We start from the raw sequence: 19,047 nt of genomic DNA on the forward strand, positions 1-19,047 counted from the left end.
AAGGAGAAAGTTAATTAGACTCTCAGCTCATTATGCATCTAAGGATAAGAGCTAAAGCTATACAGCTTATAGAAGAAAATAGGAGAAAATCTTTGTGGTCTTAGGCAAAGGATTTAATAGCAAAAGCAAAATTTATTTTTAAAAAAGTTGATAAATTGGACTTCTCCAAAATTAAAATATTTGGGGCTTTAAAAAACAAGAGAATGAAAGATGAGCCAAAACCTGGGAGAAAGTATTTGCAAATCATACATCTGATAAGAGATTTGTGTTTGGAATATATAAAGACCTCTTAGAAAACTCTTGGAACTCAATAAAAAGACAAATGACCCAATTAAAAATTGATGAACAAATTCATTGCTCAGAGATTTGTGATGGTAGAGTTAAAATTTAAAATAATGTTCTAAATTCTTTATTTAGGTATTAATGTTTAAATGGTAATTTGACAGCAGTTTATAAAGTGGTGTTCTAAATACTATAAATTATATGTAGGACTGTGACAAAGTAAAAATTGGTCAAAAATTTTGACATTTTCCCAAGAAGATATTATGAATAGCTAATAAACATAATTCTTTATAAAGACCTGATGAAATTAAAACCACAAGAAACCCCTTCTCACACACTCAAATGATTATAGTTTTAAAAAGATAACCAAGTGTCAATAAAGATGAGAAAAAGATGAATTTCACACATTGCTGGAATGTAAAGAGTCCCTTTGGAAAACGGATTGGCAGTTTCTTAAGAGGTTAAACAGAAACCTATTATGTAACCCACTAATATCATTTCTGGGTATCAGCGGAGCTGCAAGATAAAATACAGAATGCACAGTTAAATATGTGTGTCAGATAAAAACAAAAAATTTTTTAGTATAAGTTTGTCCAAAATATTGCATGGAACATATTTATACTAAAAAAAAGTATTGTTTATCTGACATTTAAATTTAACTCGGCATCCTGTATTTTAACTTGCTAAATCTGGCAACTCTAATCCAAGAAAAGTTAAAACATATGTCCACACAAAGTCTTGTAGGTGAACATTCACAGCAGCATAATTCAATAGTCAAAAATGGAAACAAGCTAAATGACCATCAACTGGTGAATTGATATTCAAGACATGGGATATTTATACCACAGTTTACAAGACTGCTTGATCCACGTTGCAATGTGGATGACCTCACAACCCTCATGCTAAGTGAAGGAAGTAGAATGAAAAGGTTGTAAAAAGTCACAAGGAAACTTTCTGCGATGATGGGAATTGAGCCAGGAGAATAGGGTCTGGAGGCAGGAAACTTCCTAGAACTAAATTGAAAGGAAAACCCTAACTTTCCATGCCTAAGTAACAAAAGGACCAGAGGCTACTCCCTTTCACCTTTCTACCCTGCACATGGGAAATCTGTCTGCAACAAATCAGACTGATTGCCAGTGGAGTTTTCCTTTGCAACTTTGTTACTTCACTCCAGCCTCTCAATGGTTGCTGTCCACAACCAATCAGACTCATTGCAGAAGAATCAGTCTTCATTAGCATAGAAGTATAACTTTGTAATTTCACCCTAGCCTCTGATTGTTTGCACAGGAGTGTGACCTTTGTAACTTCAGTCTCTGGTTGGCTGCTCTCTGCAACCAATCAGACTGATTGTGGATACCACTTCATTTACATGAAGTGACCATGAAGTGGCCAATGGGAAACTTCTAGGGTATATTTGGACCCAAGAAGATTCTGTATCTGGTCTCTTGAGCGGCTGCTCAGGCTGCTCCCACACAGTGTACTTTTGTTTTCAATAAAATCCCTGCTTTCGTTCTTGTGTTGCTTCATTCTTTCTTTGCTTTGCTGGGCGTTTTGTCCAACTCTTTGTTCAAAACAAGAACCTGGGCAACTTGCAGTCACGACCTTCTACCAGTGACAGAATGTTTCAAAACTTGATTTGGTAGATGGATGCAGAACTCTGAAAATTTACTAAACACCATTCATTGTACAAATGCAATGGGGGATTTTTATGATGTGTAAACTATACCTCAGTAAGTCTGTTAAAGAAAAAAAAAGAACAAGTGAAACTCACCTTTGCCAGGGTTTTTTGTTTTGTTTTGTTTTTTCCCCCTTTAGACAGGGACTCACTCTGTCACCAAGGCTGGAGTGCAGTGGCGCGATCACGGCTCCAGGCAACCTCGACCTCCCCAGGTTCAAGTGATTCTCCCAGTCAGCATCCTGAGTAACTGGACTACAGGTACCAGCCACCACACCCAGCTAGTTTTTCTATTTTTTAGTAGATACAGGGTTTCAGCATAAAGCCCAAGCTAATCTCGAACTCCTGAGCTCTGGTGATCCGCCTGCCTCGGCCTCCCAAAGTGCTGCGATTACAAGTGTCAGCCACTGCACCTGGTCTCACCTTGCCATTCTTGCCACCCACCATACTTCATGTGCCCGCCATGCTGCATGTCCAGACGCACCCTGCTTCCTGCCTTTCTGCTCCGCCCTCTGATGGAACTGCACTTTTCCCTCTCTTCTGCCTTGCTAGCTTGAATCAGCTCCAAGGCTCAGGTCTGAAGGCATTTCCTCCACCGTTGTTGCTCATCCTGCCAGCTGGTGCATCATTGATCCTCTACTGCATTTTCACATCACGTGGCTCATCTCATTGCACCTCATTCCCATTTTAATCCCCTTAGAGAGTTTAGGACTCTTGTTCTCCCTCTCTTCCCCTTGAGAGAAGTTGATTTTTTTTTTTTTTTTTTTTGAGACAGAGTCTTGCTCTGTCGCCTAGGCTGGAGTGCAATGGTATGATCTCAGCTCACTGCAACCTCTGCCTCCCGGGTTCAAGTGATTCTTGTCTCAGCCTCCCAAGTAGCTGGGACTACAGCCATGTGCCACTATAGCCATGTGCCACCACACCCAGCTAATTTTTTTTTTTTTTTTTGTATTTTTAGTAGAGATGGGGTTTCACCATGTTTGGCCAGGCTGGTCTTGAACTCCTGATCTCAGGTGAACCACCTGCCTCAGCCTCCCAAAGTGCTGGGATTACAGGCATGAGACACCATGCTCAGCAAAGCAGACAGTTTCTATGCCTTTCCCTTTCCAAGCACCTAATGTAAAAATTAACAAAATAGATTCAGTGCTTATTTGGGTGCCAGCTCTGCTGGATCCTTGGATGCTCTCGAGTCTTGCATGTTTGGGTTGCTTTGTCCAAATTTGTGGGAGTCTTCCTTAAATGGCTCCCACCGCACTCTGTTTCCAATGCTGCATCATTTTGTGCACATGCTTGCCTCTAAGGCCTTGTATTAATTGTATGTCTCTGTGTGTTTCTAAGGCTTGCTGCTGCAACTAGCTATGAATGCCTGGAGAACAGGAACAATATCTGATTCATTTCTGTGAAGCTCTTGCCTAGCCCAGGGCTTGGCTCAGAGCAGGCACTAAGGGGAACTTGTTGAATGAATGAATGTCCAGTTAAAGGAATCCCAAATCAATATGAACCGATCTAACAGAATATAGCTATGGAGATGGATATTTACTTTATAAATAAGCAGAGTCTTTCATCTTGGGGCTCCCCAAATGCGAGGCCTACAAGTTTTTATAACGGGGTTTCTTACTGCCCCACCAATCTCTGGCCTCCCCTTGCTATCCTGTTTATTTATTCCATCAACTACTTCCATTGTCCTTTAATTAGTTTATATTTTTCTCATATTTTATGTCATTCTTTTTAAAACAATGAGCTCTCCTTAGTCAGAACCCAGTACCTTGTAGTAAGATGGAAGTTTGGGATCTTCTGATTTAAATTATTTAAAGTGAAAGAATATTTTTTACATTCTCTATAATTATTATCAATTTTTACATTCCCTGTATTGTACATTGACTGTATAATAAATCCTGTACATATTATTCATCTCTTTACATTTCTTTTCATGTTCTCCCAGATGAAAACCAGAATTCTTATTCATAGCAATTTAGACTTCAGCCCAGCTTATGAGCAGAGTGACCCATATGATTTTGGAAGTCTTTCCAGCTCTACTATTTTGTGATTCTAATATAATTTTTACATTTTTTTTTAAAACCAATGATTGAATGAAATCTGTTTTGATCTTATTGGGATGTTCATATTTTCAACCTTTATTTATTTATTCTCTCAAGTTCCTTTTTCTGTGATTTTTAAAAACACTTCAACTTTTATTTTAGATTCAAGGTGTAGATGTGCATATTTTTTACATGATTATATTGTGTGATGCTGAGGTTTGGGGTTTGATTGATTCTGTCCACCAGGCAATGAGCATAGATCTGATGGGTAGTTTCTCAGCCCCTGTTACCTCCTACCTGCCCCCTGCAGCAGTCCCCGGTGCCTGTTGTTCCCATTTCTGTGTCCATGTGTACCCCGTGGTTAGCTCCCCCTTATAATTGAGAGCATGTGATATTTGGTTTTCTGTTTCTGCGTCAGTTCGCTTAGGTTATTGGCCTCCAGCTGCATCCATGTTGCTGCAAAGAACAGGATTTTGGTTTTTGACGGTTGTATAGCATTACACGGTGTATGTGTACCACATTTTCTTTACCCAATCCACCGTGGATGGGCACCTAGGTTGATTCCATGTCTTTGCTATTGTGAATAGTGCTGCAATGAACATGTGAATGTCTTTTGGATAGAACAACGTATTTTCCCTTGGGTATCTGAGTAATGGCACCGCTGGGTTGAATAGTAGTTCCGTTTTAAGCTCTTTAAGAAACCTCTAAACTGCTTTCCACAGTGGCTGAACTCTTCATATTCCCAGCAGCCTCCCCACCGTCTATTGTTTTTTGACTTTTTAATAAGAGCCATTCTGACTGGTGTGAGATGGTATCTCACTGTCAACTTTTACTTTAAAAAGGAACAAGGATTTGGTTCATCACCTCACACTGCCTACGCTGTTGTTGTTGTTGTTGTTGTTGTTGGAGACGGAGTTTCGCTCTTTTGCCCAGGCTGGAATGCAGTGGCACAATCTTGGCTCACTGCAAACTCCGCCTTCCAGTTTTAAGCGATTCTCTTGCCTCAGCCTCCCGAGTAGCTGGGATTACAGGTGCATGCCACCACGGCCAGCTAATATTTGTATTTTTAGTAGAGACGGCGTTTCACCGTGTTGGCCAAGTTGGTCCAAACTCCTGACCTCATGATCTGCCCACCTCAGCCTCCCAAAGTGCTGGGATTACAGGTGTGAGCCACCGTGCCCAGTCACTGCCTATGTTTTTAAAGAGCATGTCCTAAGGTTAAGTTCGATATGGACATTTGGTACTTGCCAAATACAGGCTGGGTTTCACAGGATGGCTCACCAAATGTATAGCTTGATTCCTCCTGGACTATCTCATGCCTTGGCTATGTTTGAGTCATTCCAAAAGCCAGTTGAATGGGATCTGTGACTCTGGGTGGAAGGGGCCTTGCATAGTACTTTGATGCCCACACATAGAGTGGGCATCGATAAGAATTTGTTGGATGTATAAGTGTATGCAGAAGTCATGTAATCTAACTCCCTCAGAAATGCAGATGTTATTCTGTAACTTCCAGGATGGAGGGTCACAGTGCTTCTCTGTTGACACATATTCAGTGAGCAGGGTGCATTCACTGTTTCAACAGAACATTAGCTTATTTTTGGAAAGTAACAGTTAAAACATTCTTTCTAGCAGAATGATACATGTTAGGCCATATCTCCTCCCCACTCGTCTGCCAGCATCCGGCAGTCCCAGCCTTTGTCCTCTAGCACAGCAAGTGAGAAACTGAGACCAAGAACCTTTGGGTGGGCTCTTGACTAGCTGAACAGGCTCTGTTTCTTAAACTGTTGCTCATACCTTCCCAGCCATCCCTCAGTATTATCCTGATTTCTCACTTCTATGGCTAAGAATCCATGTGCCTGGTGGAAGATAACCCAGCTTTCAGGTCTATGTAGATCTCAAAAGGTGTTTAAAAATCAAAATAAAAAAACCTCAATTTAGCATGTTCTCCAGTAAACCCTCAATAGGTGGCAGTGTTGATCTTTCTTTGGTCTTTGGTCCGTGGGCGTGTTTAGGTTTGTTTTGTTTTCATATTAGAAAATAGTTGAGGTTTCTACCTAGCTTTAGATTGCGTTCTACTAAATGTAGTTCTTTACTTAATCAGACTATTTTTCTTGAGGACTTACCAAAAGCAATGTCTCCTAGGGCAGCTAAAAATTTGGTAAATCTTCAAACTAGTATTCTATTATTTAACATTTTTAATTATAACAATTATTCATGGTTGTAAAATTTCAATAGCTATAAAAGTGTAGTAACTAAACCCTGAATGAAAGTTTTCCAGGTGTTTTGCTATGCATATAAAAATGCACATGGTTATAAAACACAGAAAGGCCGGGTGCGGTGGCTCAGGCCTGTAATCCCAGCACTTTGGGAGGCCAAGGTGGGTGAATCACAAGATCAGGAGTTTGAGACCAGCCTGGTCAACATGGTGAAAGCCTATCTCTATTAAAAATACAAAAATTAGCCTGGCATGGTGGCACACACCTGTAATCCCAGCTACTTGGGAGGCTGAAGTGGGAGAATTGCTTGAATCCAGGAGGCAGAAATTGCAGTGAGCTGAGATCACGCCACTGCACTCCAGAGCAAGACTCCATCTCAAAAAAACAAAAACAAAAACAAAAACAGATATATAACATTTATATACGCATATGCAGAATAATATGGAAAATATGACCCTATATATATAAATGTTATATATATGTATGTTTTATATATATAACTGTTATTTATCTGTATGTTCATATATATGATATATATATGGGGTCATATTATCCATGTTATTCTACATTTTACATTTGCTTATTTACATAGTGTTTGTTCTTCCACGTCAATATATATGATCACCATTCTTCCCATTTTCATGGCTTATAACATTTACATTCTTTTCTTTTTTTGAGACAGGGTCTCACTCTGTCACCCGGGCTGGAGTGCAGTGGCACTATCTCGGCTGACCACAACCTCCACCTCCTAGGCTCAAGTGATTCTCTTGCCTCAGCCTCCCGAGGAGCTGGGATTACAGGTGAACACCACTACCACCAAGCTAATTTTTGTATTTTTAGTAGAGATGGTGTTTCACCATGTTGACTACGCTGGTCTTGAACTCCTGACCTCCAGTGATCCACCGGCCTCAGCCTCCCATAACATTTACATTCTGTTCCGGAACTACAGTCAAGTCTTCTAAGCTTGAATACTTAAACTGGATAAAAATAGCATTTACCATATTGTGGTTATGCAAATATTAATGACTGCAGAGGGAAGTATGATAAAAATCTATAGAGAAAGAGAGAATATTTCATGTATTTAATCCCAGCCACACAACTGTCAAGGTTCAAATCTTGGTCTTTTAATGTAGTTTTTACTTTCCTCGCTTTTATCCAGGTATCATTGTTTATTGTTTGAGTCTTGTGTTTTTGAAATTTCATTCTTATATTCCCTTTGTTTTGCACAAGTACTTCCATGAGTAACTTTTACATTTGAATGCATATATGATAAACTTTCCTTGCATTGCTGGAATATAATTTCAACTCAAATTCATATTCTATTGGAGTTTTTCTTTTCTTTTCTTTTCTTTTCTTTTTTTGCAGTGCAATGGTGTGATCACAGCTCACTGCAACCTTTACCTCCCGGGTTCAAGTGATTCTTCTGCCTCAGCCTCCTGGGTAGCTGAGATTACAGGCATGTGCCACCACACCTGGCTAATTTTTGTATTTTTAACAGAGATAGGGTTTCACCATGTTGCTCAGGCTGATGACTCTTTTTGTTTATTCATGTTTATTCAACTTGGTTGTGCTCTTGGTTTCTCTCAAATATTTGAGGCTCCATGGCTCTCCATCCACTTTCCTAAATGAAGGATTAGATAGACAAATCTGTATGGATAGCTGATGTGGCCTGCTTCCACAAGAGGCGTCTCCCTGGAAGGGGAGGGCCAGCTCAGGTCCCCTTGAGTGGTTGGGCCACATTGTCAGCAGGCTCCCCTCTAGATTGCAGCAGGCAGCCTGGGATGTCCACGCCTGTCAAGGTAAGGAGGTATTTAAATAATGGACTGCAGTATTTTGCTGTAATTTCCCCTTGGACAAAAGACCTTCTACCACCCCTCCGTACCCTCTGATATGGTTTGGTTTTATGTCCCACGCAAATTTCATCTTGAATTGTAATTCCATAATCCCCATGTGTCCTGGGAGGTACCTGGTTGGAGGTAATTGAATCACGGAGGGGTGTACCTTCATGCTGTTCTCGTGATAGTGAGTTCTCATGAGATCTGATGGTTATAGGGGCTTCCCCTTCACTTGGCACACATTCTCTTGCCACCATGTGAAGAAGGACATGTTTCCTTTCCCTTCTGCCATGATTGTAAGTTTCCTGAGGTCTCCTCAGCCATGCTAAACTGTGAGTAATTTAAATCTCTTCTTTATAAATTATAAAGTCTTGAATAAGCCTTTGTTAGCAGCGTGAGAATGGAGTAATACACCCTCTCACCCCCAACTGGCCATATATGTTTGTTGGGGAGGCCTACATAGTCTTCCAGCCCTGTTCTTGTTCTGCTTCTCTCGTGACTTTAGACACGTATGTCAGGGTCCCTTCCTGGATAGATCACCCACATTTTTTAAGAATAATGATTGGGTCCTAGGGACCCAAAAGGCAAAATTACTGCTAGTTGTTCCTTTACGGGTTGAGCATATGTTGATCAGGGGATGGGAGAAGAGAGGAGCCCCAAGCAGCCCAGGCACTGTGAATGCAGCTCTTTGCTCATTTACTCTGATGGTTATCCTATGGCCTACCCTTGCTTTCTGTCTCCTGTTTCTGAGTTTGGGGTTTCTCTAGGGCTCCCTTGAGAAGGAAATTTCTTGGTCCTGGTGTTTGGGGCTGTGGTTTACCTTTGCCCTTTCTCAGTTGATCTAATACCATCTACTTTTTTTTTTTTTTTTAATCAGAGTCTCGCTCTTTTGCCCAGGCTGGAGTGCAGTGGTGCCATCTGGGCTCACTGCAACCTCCACCTCCTGGGTTCAAGTGATTCTCCTGCCTCAGCCTCCCAAGTACTGGGATTACAGGCACACATCACCACACCTGGCTAATTTTTGTATTTTTGGTAGAGATGGGGTTTCACCATGTTGGCCAGGCTGGTCTTGAACTCCCGACCTCAGGTGATCCGCACACCTCAGCCTCCCAAAGTGCTGGGATTACAAGCATAAGCCACTGCGCCCAGCCAATCCCATCTACTTTCTAGCTTCTAGAATTTTCTCAGACTTTCTCATCTGCTGGAACCCTGTCTTGTTTATTTTCCAACACTGATCTGATTTCACTCTCTAAAAGATACTTTATATTTTACTCCCATGGATCCATGGTGTAGTGGAGAGGTGGATGCATGTGCTCAATTTGTGACTTCCAAAGTAATATATTTTTCAAAGTCGTTTTTTTTTTTTTCCCTAATTCACTTGGTTCAAAAGACACTGAAAAGTCTGTCAAGAGGATACAGGGAAAAAAAATTCTTAAAGGTTCTAAAAGGATGTATAAAGTGAATATGTCCCTTTCATCCCATCCCAGATAAAGACTACAGGTTGTGCTTTATACTTATTCTGCTCTTCTTCCTTTAGAAACAAAATCTCCAATTTTAGGTATACTCATGACTGCTCAGCTAAGGAGGGCATTTCCCAGATGTGTCCAAGTGACTAAGTTTTGGCTAGTGGGAGGTGAGTGGAGGCCATGTGCTTAACGTTCAGTGACGGACGTGTCTTTCACTTTCTTTCTTTCTTTTTTTTTTTTTTTTGAGACAGAGTTTTGCTCTTGTTGCCCACACTAGAGTGCAATGGCACAATCTCTGCTCACTGCAGCCTCTGCCGCCTGGGTTCAATGATTTCCTGTCTCAGCCTCTTGAGTAACTGGGATTACAGGCATGTACCACCATGCTCGGCTAATTTTGTATTTTTAGTAGCGATGAGGTCTCTCCATGTTGGTCGGGCTGATCTCGAACTCCAAACCTCAGGTGATTCACCCACCTCCGCCTCCCAAAGTGCTGGGATTACAGGTGTGAGCCACTACGTTCAGCTGCCTTTCACTTTCTTTATTCCCCCTTTCTTATTGGCTGGATTGCAGAGGTGATGGTGAGCCATCCCCCTCCATGCAGAGGGAGGCAACACTGTAGGGATGGCAGAGCCACACAATGGAATGATCCTGAGTCCCTGACACTTTGTCACCATTGTACCTGCCCTCCTATGTGAGACAGAATTGAAATGCTATCTTGTTTAAGCCTTGCATTTTGGGGTCACTTCTTATGACAGCCTATTCTGTCTGCTAATTGATATAATCTCTGGGCTATTCAGCTCTCCTTCCTGGAGGCAAGCGGTATCACCATATTGCTGGATTCTTCCAGGGATATTTCATACATAAACTAACAAATGTATAGAGGCATGCATGCATGAATGCTTTCATATGTATATAAACATATATATCCAACTATCCACAAAGCCCCCCTCCATTTTTACATAAATGATGCTGTACCAAACAGCTACGCTTTTAAGAAGAGGCCAAGCTTGGTTTGGAGGAGGGTTGCTGGGGATGGGTCTCAGCTGTGGCTCTCCTCCTCTTGCTGACAAGGTAAGCTCTCTCTCCAAACATACACTGCCTCCTAGCAAACCCCAAACCCTGAAGCTACTGAACCCGCTTTCTTCTGAGGCAGTTTATTACTCACACATGACCCTCAGGGCCTCCTCACCTCTTCCCCCGTAAAAAAAAGAGATTTATTGAAATGTTCTAGCCACAGATTAGCCTCCCTGTGAACACTTTCAATACATTTTTCCCCCAGTTTTGTATCTTCCTGGGGTTTCTGAGTAACAGGGCTTGGTGCTTTAGGTGGATGACCAGGGGACCCTTCACCTAACCCGCTGCCTACAGCTTCACCTCCCCCCCACACCCCCACCCCCCGCCGTGCCCCCTGGAAGCCCTGGATGTGGATGTCTCTCTGAAGAATGAAGTCGATTGCTGACGGCCTCTGTGAATGCTCTCTTTTCTCTCTGCTCCTCTTCTCCCCCACAGCCACGTTCCCATCCCGGGTCCAGTGCCCTAAATTGATCTTGTGAGAGAAAAGCATTAGAGATTGGAAAGTATCTCTGCTGAACTCTACTCTTTCTAAAAGGGAGGGAGAAGCCTGAAATACACTCAGGTTGGGAGGGGAAAAGAAAGGTGTGGGCAGGATGGGGGGAATGGGGTGAGTCTATATCGCCAAATGTCCTTATTCCTCTGTGTGTGTGAATCCTCCTAGCTCAAAACTCATGCCATCCATTCTAGATACCCTCCCTCTCCAAGCTGGCAATGTCTGTCTGTCTGTCTGTTTCTCTTTCACTCACACACACACACACACACACACACACACACAGAGTTTCTGATTCATTTCTCTGTTCTTAGAGTCCATCATAGAGGTGCTTAGGAACTTCTTGTGAAATAAATATGTTTTTAATTTTATTTTTGAATAATCAATTAAAAAATCATCTTGAGATCATATTGGAAGAAAAAAAAATCAGAGTATGTTTCCCTGAGAATTCTCTCTCATCCTTGTCCAATTCACTCCACCCACCACCTCTACTGACAACTGTCTTTGTTAGTTTGTCCTTCCAGTGATTCTTATGTAACTATGAACATGTATTTGTATCCCTCCCTCCCTTCTTACATGAAGCGTATCCAATGTTCTTCTTTCATTCTTCCCCATTACAACCTAGAGGTTTTAAAATTAATAATTTTAAAATACTTATCCATTGGCTTTTTCACAATAAACCATGTATGGTACAATCCCATGCATGTTACAATAATTTATCTATCTTCCAAAGAAAAATGTATCCATCTATGCCCTTTTTCCAAGAGGAGGTTTTCAGGGAAGAAATTATCCTGATGATTGTAGAATCCTTAACCCAGAAGGCAGTCGGGCTTGGGAGCCTCTGGGACCCAGGTGAGCACAGGCACTTTCTTACCAGGTGGCTCTGAGAGCTGGGAGATGAGCCAGCCCTCATTTGCATTTCTGAGAGAGGTAAGCTGGGAAAAGAAGCCTGGCTCAGGGCACTGTCCCTGGCCCTGTGTGACTTTTGGGTTGTGTATCAATCAGAGTTCCAACAGAACCTGAAGGGGATATAGATTAAGAGTTTTATTGCAAGGAACTGGCTTCCATCATTATGGAATCTGTGGGGAAGGCCATCAGGAAAGGCAGGCTGGGGCCCTGGGACAGGATCTGTGGCTGCAGCTTACAGGCAGAATTCCTTCTTTAGGAACTCCTCAGCCCTGCTCCACTGATTGAATCAGGCCCACCCTGGCTATCTATGACAATCTTCCTGACCCAAAGTCAACTGACTTCAACGCCACCTACAATACACGTTCATACCAATTCCTAGGCTTGCATTTGCTAGAGTATGGGACTGTTCACAAGTTCACACATCAAACTGACCAGCACAGGTTGACTTGGCTGAAAGAAGTTGTGGTGAGAGCAGAGTCTAAGTGGGGGACGTTGGAGTTTCGTTTTGTTTTGTTTTGTTTTTTTGATGGGGGGAATCAGCGTTATTTCCTTTCATGATAATACCCAGGGTAATCACAGCTGCAATGAGTTATTCCATCTATCAGTGGAATGAAGCATTTTTGGCCAACTTGGTGCTTGACTTTCCTAATTTACCTGCAAGAAGTGACCCCATGAACCTCCTTCACAGGTGAGGAACACACCTCAAGGTCTCTTGCTCATAAACCCAGTAGGAGTCACTGGAATTTCGCCCTCATCCTGGTCACTGAGGGGTTAAGCCTGCCGCAGTTCTGCTGACCCCAGAGGGTTTCAGCTTGTGCTCCACGGCCATTAATCATCCTCATCTGGGACCAGGGCTGCCGAGAACAACGTTTACCAGCAATTAACCTACAGTAGAGGGAGCATTGTTTCCCGGGCCTGCACTCCCCTCCTCTGCATGCCCAATTACTCTAAATTAACATTTACCAAGCAAAGTGCCTGTTAATTGGAAGGGCAGTAGAAAGAAAGGCCACACACCTACCCAGTCTAACTTAATAACCTCAAAAGCAGCCATTAATTAACAGAGCAGCGTTTCCATTCAGATCTTGTTTAGACAGTTCCGCAGTTAACTCCGTGTCTGTGTTTCTGAGCTCAGCCCTGCACCACACCTTCCCACCCTCCCTTGCCAGCAGCTCAGATGATTAAAAAAACACACTCATAAAGAAATATTCACTCTAGAAAGTTCACACTGGCCAGGGGACTTAGGGATTCCTGGAGATAGCTTTCTTATTGTTAAAATGCACGCTTTGAATGACGAGACTCCCCAAACGGGCTTTGTGTGAGCAACATGGCTGTTTATTCACCTGGGTGCGGGCAGTCTGAGTCCGAAAAGTGAGTCAGTGGATGGCGGTGGGATAGGAGTTGGTTTTATAGGTTTGGGGTAAGCAATGGAAAGTTACAGAAGTTACAGTTTGGGAGGGGTCGTAGGATGTGGAGTCACAAGGTTGGCCAAGGTCAGCTACAAAGTCCAATGGCCTTATCAGCTGAGGCTGGAATAAGAAACAATAGAAGAATGCGTCAGGTTAGTTAGGCATTGCAGGGGTTGATCGTCTTTCCGGGAACTCATCTGGGGTGTACGTACAGGTCACAGAGGTTACCATGCCATTCATGGCGCAGTCACTTGGCCTAAAAGACCTTATACTTATTGTCTAGATGGGGAAACTGAGGCGGAGAAAGTCCTCAGGGTCCCAGAGTCAGACACTAGCTAGAGGCCTCCTGGCTGGGGCTCCTCTCCACCCTGCCCTGTGTGTGTGTGTAAGTGTGACATATTGTCTTCTCTGGTCTCCGTGCCTGATGCCAGGCACTCAGAATGCAGACCTGCATGAAGCTGGGGCTGAAAAGGGAGAGTCTTCTAAAAGGGGAGAGGGAGGGGCAGAGAGGAGGGGGACTCCTCACTGACGAGAACAGCTGCGTCTCCAGGCAGCCCCAAAGGACTTGTTCCATTGTCTCTCCCAACTTGGGCAGTTGGGTTGAGTGGCAGCTGTACCCCCAGCCCAGCAAATGGAGGGTCCTGCTCATTTGATCCTGGGCATCCTTTGAGTCCAACTTTCCTTTTCTGTGCATACTTGTGATGTTCCTCTCATCTGGCAGCCCTGAGGACCCCTGGCCAGTGCCCTTCATTCCCCAGGGCAACTGTTCCACAGCCTCCTGACTGGCCTTAATGTCTTCATCAGACAACCTAACCTTCCTCCCTGAGAAACTCAAGCCCACCACGAGGGGCCTGCTTAGCTTCCCTTCCACCCTTCGGGGCTCAGCCTGTCCTGTCTACAGGGCCTGCCTGTTGGTGGTAGTTGGTAGTAGAGTTGGCCTCAACCCCCCATCTGGATCTGGACTCTGGTCTCACGTCTCTCCAGGCTCCTTCGGGCTCATTCTCCCTCTGCAGGTCTCCACCGCTCACTTTCTCCTGCATCCTCCCCACAGCCCAGGGCTTACCCTCAGGGGACTCCCCTGCTACACCAGCCCTGCTTCACCTCATGGTCTTCCAGCTGGTGTCCAGCTTCTCCAAAGGGACATTCCACAGGTTGCCTTTTCTCACCTCCCACCCCCTCTCTATACTCCATAGATGACCTTCGGGCTTCAACTGCCCCACGGAAACTGCCGTTCTCAAATTTAAAACAACCTCTGTTACTAAGTCCCGGAGACACTGTGTAGGTTTCTGCTTTTGTTGTTATATGACCTTTTTGTAGGATTTTCTGCTGCTGCCCACTCCCTCCCTCTCTCCTTCCTGAAACTCCTGACTTCTGTGATAGCACTCTTTGTTTTCCAGGCGTTTCTTTCTGCCGCTCCCCACAGGATTTTCTGTACTGCGTCCCTTCTCTTCTGGTCACATATTCTCCATGGGGGGCCTCATCCTCTCTGTGGCTCCGTCACCAACTAGATGAAGAAGGGGAGGAGGAGAAGGAAGAGGAGGAAGACGATGACAATGACAACTCCCTGATCTCTATACGGGGCCAGATCTGACTCCTGAGCCTCAGACCCCATCACCCTCCTAGGAGTTCTCCCAGTCAGAGGTCCTGCGGCATCTCACACTCGTCATGCTCAAAATATGCTCACTAGCTTCCCCTGTGCTGCTTCTGCTCCAGGGCTTCTGTGTCACCGAAAGTGCCACCATGCACAGGGGAGTCATCCCTGCTGCCACCTCTCATGTTTGATCAATCAATCAATCATCAATCGCTCTTCAAGTCTTGTGCCTTCTTATATCTCCAACAAACCTCTGGATTCCCATTGCCATTACCTTAGCTGTGACAAATTCCACCCTTACCTCCCTAAGGCAGAGCTACCCTGCTAAACTCTTTTTCATCAGGTCATGCCCTTCAGTGGCATGGCGTTGCCCTTGAGGTAAAGTCAAGCTCTTTAGAACATCATAGAAGCCAGATTCCTCAAGACCACTCAAGTGCATGACACATCGGGAAAATTCCTGCACTCTGCAAGGGTTCTAACCTTGGCCTCAACTTTTCCATTTTAACAAATAAAACAAACGTCCCCTCAATGATGTTGGTTCTTAGAACCACGATATCCTCATTTCCTAATTTTAGTCTTGTCATACTTTATGAGGCAGGTGTTAATATCCTTGTTTTATAGGTAAGAAAGATGGCGTCTCAGAGGGTGCAAGCTCACAAAGTAATTAAGGTAGGATCCGAACTCAGGTCTGACATTTCTGAGGTTCTTGCCAGGATCCCACAGCTGAACAATTGAACAGAGGAGACGTGGGGGCTTCTAGTGACCCAGGGACTGCTGGGACCAGGCCACAGATCTAAGAGACCTTTTCACACTGCAAATGTCTTTTCAAGTGTGCCACTGGGGATGCGTACCTGGGGCTTGAGCCCCTGCCTGAGCTCTGGGTCAGAGACAGCCTGCTCCCGCACCTTGTCTCAGATGGAACAGGGGTGACAGATGAGCAGAGGATCAATAGCCATCTGTCCAGGCTCCACTGACAAGCTAATCTTTTCAGTAAACATTTCATTAGCTCCTGCCAGTCTGCTGCACCTGCTGACAGGAGAGGCTGAATGGGGTGGGGGAGGGGGTCCTCTGCTTCATGGTAGGGCTCCAGTGGCGGCAGTGGTCTCCTGGCCCCTGAGAGCTAGTTAAGCTCAGCTGGAATACCCCTGCCACACACTGGAGGAATCCAGATCATCCCCACAATTTTTGTAATTGAAGGGACTTTTAAAATTATTTAACCTAAGCTCTGCACTTTACAAAAGAGAGAGCACAGTCCTCAAAAGTGACTTGCAGAAAATCAAAATAGCCACTGGGAGAGCCACCCATGGAAATCAGGCCAGGTTCTCTTCCACGTTGTGAAAACATTTGTATTTACTTTGTAATATGCAAAACATTTGAAATTACATACAGTTGTAACCAAACATCTTTGGAATGGGAGTGTTTGTGAAAGAAGGGTGTTGGGTGGGTGGCGGGAATTTTCCTTTAATGTGGATAGATTTGACTATGTCTCCATGAAGGGGGCTGTGCAGACACCATGCTGGGTGACTTCTGGTAAATGCTGGAGACTCATGTACTTTTTGGTTCCTCTCGCTCTTCCCTAGAGAAGCTTCCACGACTACCATCTAAACGTGCCCTCCTCCAGGCCCTTATAAGAACGTTATAAGTTCTTACAACTTGCTTTTTCTTCATCATACTATTACAACTACTGCTACGATTGCTGCTACTGATCATGTCAGTGATATTAATAGCAAAGCCAACATCTACTGAGCATCCACTATGTGCTGGGCACTTGCTAAGTGTCCTCCATACATTATCTCTTATAAACCCCACAACAACCCCCAGAGACAGGTGCTATTATATTATACTTTTACATTTTGCAGCTGTTATAATTAAATTTTCTGTGCCACAAAAGAAGTAGCACTTGAATATCAATTTCCTCAGCAAGGCAATTTACTTCTCTAGAAGGGTGTGGCTCACAGATGGAACAGTGGCAAGCGCACACCTGGACAAGGAGGGGAAGGGGTTCTTATTCCTGATGCAGGTCACCCCTACTGCTGTGTCATTCCCCTATTGGCTAGGGTTAGACCACACAGTCTAGTCTAATTCCGATTGGCTATTTTAAAGGGAGCAGAGGTATGGGCAGGAGTGGCGGGGTGGGTGGTTTGGTGGGAAGGATGGTTATAGGCAAGTCAGAGCAGGTAGCCAGAGGTCAAAGCACAACCAGAGCAGGTGACCAGGATGAGTCAGGATGGAGCAGGGGACCAGGGGAACAGATGTGAACTGGTGGAAAAGGTTGTTTACTGAAACTACAAGGAAGTTAAACTTTTAAATGGAGAATTAAAGAATAAGAGCTGAACATACTGAAATACTGATTCTTGGAAGAGAAACTTGGGGTTCACTATATCTAACACAGATGAGCAAAGTCCCTCTGAGAGGTTAGGTGGAGGAGTGTGGGTTAGAGACTGGGTTTATCTCACTCCAAAGCCCAAGCTCTTACCTACCATACTGCATTTGCAGTTCGTGGTTCGTGGAATGATTTGGCTATCATCTGGCTCCTCCAGCCAGATTGTGAGGTTTACGAGGGTAGGCAGTAGATCCAGTTGCTTCGCCACTATGTACCCAGCACAATGGATTTTTTGTTTTGTTTTATTTTGAAGTGATGCAAGGTATTGTATGTGTTTGTTTAGCCTTTACTGCTCGCAAGCCAGTGGAAATAAGCTGGGTTTTGTTTTACTGTTTTTTTTGCAGGGAGTGCTGTTTGTTTTTGCCATTCAAATTCACTCTTTTCCACTGCTTCCCCCAACTGCTGCCTGCAGATATAGCTAGTTTGGGTGAGCTCTCATTTATAGCCCCCTTTCCTCTGCTTTTGAGAACAAAACCACGTCCAGGAAAATCTCCTTATGCTAGGCAATAACCCCTACTATGAACTCACTGTTCTGAACAGTGATTCATTTTGCACATTGCGGGGTTGCCCCTCAGTGTAGAAAATCCTGCCTGCTCCTCTCTCGGAGGCCTGCCTCTCACGGTCTCAGGTGCTACCCCTGTTCTGCCTCTTGTTTTACTTCTACTGCTTTGGGCAGCCCTTCCAAATAGTTTTCATTCTGGAGTTTAGAGTGTCTCTACATTTCAATAAAAATGGTTGCCTTTGGATGATTTCCAGAAGAGAAAAGGGACACGCTAACATCTTTCCATGAGGGGAGTTTATGGGAATTGGGGTGCCTCTGGGTGAAGAGCAGCTCTCACTGATGGCTGCCATGCAAAGATCAGCTTTTCTCAGAGCTGGACAGGGCCCAGCCAGAACTCTGTTTCTGATTCTAATGTCCTTGATCTTCAACTCTGCATTTGAAGGTCTTCATTAGCCGTGCTAATAGAAGAAAAATAGAAAACACTGAAAAGCTAAAACAAAAAAATTTAAATGGACCGGGCATGATGGCTCACGCCTGTAAGCCCAGCACTTTGGGAGGCTGAGGCAGGCAGATCATATGAGGTCAGGAGTTTGAGACCAGCTTGGCCCACATGGTGAAACCCCGTCTCTACTAAAAATAGAAAAAAATTAGCCAGGTGTGGTTGCAGGCGCCTGTAATCCCAGCTACTCAGGAGGCTGAGGCAGGAGAATCACTTGAACCTGAGAGGCAGAGGTTGTAATGAGCCAAGATCATGGCATTGCATTCCAGCCTGGGTGACAACAGCAAGACTCCATCTCAAAAAATAAATAAATAATAAAATGATCCATAATGTTTCCACCTCGACATAACTACTGTTAAAGGTATTACATGGTAGATAAACACTTTCAGATTTTTCTGTATACATATATATGCACATCCAAAAAGATGATTATTCTAGGCATATGATTATGAAACCAGTTATTCTCACTTAACATTATAGAATGGATATATTCTCATCAAGAAACACAGACTTATTTAATTTTATTTTTGAGATAGAGTCTCACCTTGTCCCCCAGGCTGGAGTGTATTTAATTTTTAATGGGTCTATGATGGTCTAGTGTGTGCATGTCGAATGATTTATTTAATTAGTAACCTAGTGATGCACATTGTTTCTCACTGTTTAGCTTTCTAAACAATGCT

This window comes from Sapajus apella, unplaced genomic scaffold (assembly GCF_009761245.1).
Source record: "Sapajus apella isolate SASKATOON/1434 unplaced genomic scaffold, GSC_monkey_1.0 scaffold46, whole genome shotgun sequence".
In the NCBI taxonomy this organism is placed as follows: domain Eukaryota; kingdom Metazoa; phylum Chordata; class Mammalia; order Primates; family Cebidae; genus Sapajus; species Sapajus apella.